The sequence below is a fragment of the Echinops telfairi genome, unplaced genomic scaffold (assembly GCF_000313985.2).
Source record: "Echinops telfairi isolate 266 unplaced genomic scaffold, ASM31398v2 ScPeMD7_655;HRSCAF=1070, whole genome shotgun sequence".
Classification (NCBI taxonomy): Eukaryota; Metazoa; Chordata; class Mammalia; order Afrosoricida; family Tenrecidae; genus Echinops; species Echinops telfairi.
The window spans coordinates 15,639,374-15,643,277 of record NW_022104553.1 but is presented as its reverse complement, the minus strand read 5'-3'; positions in this window follow the sequence as shown (position 1 = coordinate 15,643,277).

Genomic DNA, 3,904 nt, shown 5'->3' with positions numbered 1-3,904 from the left:
CGAGACCAGATGATGTATACTAGCACAAATAAGAATTGGAAACACAGGGAATCCAGGACAGATAAACTCCTCAGGACCAATAATGAGAGTAGTGATACCAGGAGGGGAAGGGGAAGGTGGAGTAGAAAGGGGGAACATATCATAAGGATCTAATATAACCCCTGCCTTGGGAGATGGACAACAGAAAAGTGGATGAAGGGAGACATCAGACAGTGTAAGACATGACAAAATAACAATAATTTATAAATCATCAAGCGTTTGTGAGGAAGGGGGGTTAGGGAGAGAGGGGAAAATGAGCAGATACCAAGGGCTCAGGTAGAAAGAAAATGTTTTGAGAATGATGATGGCAACAAATGAACAAATGTGCTTGACACGATGGATGGATGTACGGATTGTGATAAGAGTTGTATAAGCCCCCAGTAAAATGATTTTTAAAAATCTCAGATTCAGTGCTACTTATTGTCAAAACTTTTTTTTGGAGATAAACTTTACGGAAATCAATCTCTCATATTACCCCAATTGTCAAGAGATATAAAAACAATCAATATCAGAGTACTTTGCATGTCACACTTTCAGGTATAAATTAAAATCTACATTAAATAACAACTTGATGGGAAATATAAATGGACAAATATTTTTACTTAGATTTTTTCTTTTTAAAAAGCACACACACACAATTTGTTGTTGCATTCTGTCAAGTTGGCTCGTGTGGCTTTCTGAACCGTAGAATGAAACACTGCCCAGTCTGTGCCTCCCTCAAAGTCACCCTTATGTTTGAGCCCATTATTACAGCCACTCTGTCAACTCATCTCTTTTGGGTCTTCTTTTTCAGGGAACCTCTATTTTTGGAAACTTCATGTCCTTTTCCAGGGACTGGTTTCTCCTGACAACATATCCAAACAGTGGGACAAAGTCTCACCATCCTTGCTTCTAAGGAGCGTCCTGGCTGTACTTCTTCCAAGGCAGATTTATTTGTTCTTCTGGCCAGCCATGGTAGCTTCAATAGCTTTCTTTTTAAAAAAGCATTGCATTGGGGGCTCTTACAGCTCTTATCACAACCCACACACCCATCCATTGTGTCAAGCACACTTGTACATTTGTCGTCATCATCATTTTCAAAACATTTTCTTTCTACTTTAGCCCTTGGTATCAGCTCCCTCCCTTCTCCACCCTCCCTCCCTCATATACCCTTGATGATTCAGACACATTGATTCTTCTCTGGTCTTCCATATTAACTGTGTAGCATTCACATGAACATGAGACTATGGAAAATACCATGGCTAGGGTCAGGGGCACATTCATCATCAAAGGGACATTTTTGCTCTCTAACCTTTTAAAGAGGTCTTATGAAGCATATGCTCAATGCAACAAGACACCTGGCACCTGAGGTCTGGACTGCTGGTTCCATGAGCAGGAGTCCTGGTAGCATAGTGTGCATGCATTGGGCCAATAACTGGAAGGTAAGCAGTTCAAAATCACCAGTTGCTCCTCAGGAGAAAGATGGAGCGTTCTACTCCCATGAACAGTTAGTCTCAGAAGCCTGGTTTTACTCTGTCCCCTGTTTGCTATGAATTGAAATCCACTCGATGGCAGTGACCACCATGAACATTGGTTGTGTTACCAAGTGACAGGAAAACCGTGACAATGTTGGTATTTTCTCCATTTATCACAGTGCTGTCTATTGCTCCAGTTGTGAGGATTTTCTTTTTCTTTTTCTTCTTTTTTTAATCCAACAGGAAGCCGTAACTTTATTGATAGAAACAATACAAATTTCGGTGAGAGAATAAAGTTCATTTTGTGAAAGGCAAAAAAAAAAAAGAAAGAAACAATACAAATTTCAAACCAAACTGCAGTTACTCTTTTGAAACATCCAAAAAACTGACCATGGTTACACTGATAATTCCATTTAAAATATCATCATTGTTCTTCGGGGCCCGGGCTGCCTTTGCTCTGGAATTTTTTTGCTGGTGACACGACCAAGTCTATGCCCTTGACGTCCACCCCTGTTTCATCAACCTCTATCTCTTCCTCTCCTCCTGTGCAGTTGCCGTTTGTGTATTTTCTTCAATGCTTGAGACAGCGTCCTTGAACCTTTGAACCTTGAACTTCTCAGCAGCTGCTAGCTGTGCTTGCTGACATAAATCCCTGATCTTGGCTTCCTCCAAAACTATGTAGGTATTTTGTCTTGTAGATATCTGGCTTTGTGATGCCAAAGAGGATATTCTTAGATTTCCAGAGAGTGACCCTAATACCCCCTGGGACCCCTGCGACCTGCCGAAGACCCAGTTTGGACATAACCTCACATGCCTTCTTTTCGTTTGGACTCTGCTCTGCACTACCGTCTGGCTCCTCATCAGTTTCAGCTGTTTGTGTGGTTGCTTGCATGGAATCCCTTTCCTGGGCTCTGATACTGACTCATGACTGTCAGATTCTGTTCCAGGTCCTGTCTCAGCCTGGGGCTGCGGCAACCCCTGCTCTGTCGCTGGGACGGTTTCTGGGTCTTCACAGGGCATTTTGTACCACCAAGATGGAAAGAGATGGAGCGAGAGCGTGACCCACGCCTGTTGCAGAAGCAAGCCTGGCGCTTCCTTTACATCGAGGTGCAATCTGTTTAGAACAGCAGTTCTCAACCTGTGCGTTGTGACCGCTTTGGAGGTTGAAAGATAGGGGTCGCATAAGACCATCGGAAAACACATAAATATTTCACAATATAATTACATGTTGTTTTGTGATTAATCACTATGCTTCAATTATGTTTAATTATGTTCAATTTGTAACAATTCAAAATACATCCTGCATATCAGCTATTTACATGACGATTCATAACAGTAGCAAAATTACAGTTATGAAGTAGCAACAAAAATAATTTCATGGTTGGGGGTTCCCACAACATGAGGAACTGTATTTAAGGGTCGCGGCATTAGGAAGGTTGAGAACCACTGATTTAGAAGGTGGTAGCCTTTATCTTTGCCAATAAGTGCTTCAAGTGCCCCCTGACTGGCTCATCTCTTCCCTGTCACCCCTCTGTGAGGGGATGTCCAATTGTCTACAGATCAGCATTGGGTCTTTATTCCATGGCTCCCCCCATTCACCTGGGGTATGGTTTTATTCTGGGTCTTAGATGCCTGACACCTGATCCCATCGACACCTCATGATCACACAGGCTGGTGTGCTTCTTCCATGTGGGCTTTGTTGCTTCTCAGCTAAATGGCCACTTTTGATAGACATTTTCTTCTTTCTTGTATTCATTGCTATTAGCTACCTATTACCTCCAAACCTCCCCTGCCACACCTCCCAGGAAGCCATTAATCCAATTACTGTCTTTAGATTTACCTATCCTGGATTGCATATACAGAAAAACATGTATATTGTATATACTGAAGTATAAGCCAACTCAAATATCAGCCAAAGCACCTAATTTTACCACAAAAACTGCATTAAAAATGTGCTGACAAACTCGGTTTATACTTGAGTATATACATATAAAAAGTAACAAACTAACCAAAAAACCCAACCACCCAACAATAGCATAGGAAAACAGGGAAAAACTTCAAATGAGAGCAGAAAGTATTAAAAACTAGAACAAATTTAAAATGGGTCAAAAGGGAGGTCAACTGATAACCTGTTAAATTTTCACCTAACTATCTGCAGCGATCCACTTTTCGGTGCACGCTGCATGATAGCAAAACTATTCACATCCTGGTCAAGGGATTCACCAGAGGTTTACTCCACATGTATTTCCTCCCTCGTGTTTTTTTTTTTAGAAGGAAAAAATAATTTAACACTAAATTGTTTTTAATACAGATATTTTTGTTCCTTTGACATTATTCTTCATGTAAAATTATGAAGTCCAAATCTTGTTCATTTGCTTAATATGATTTCCTCAAAGAATGTTATTTTTTTT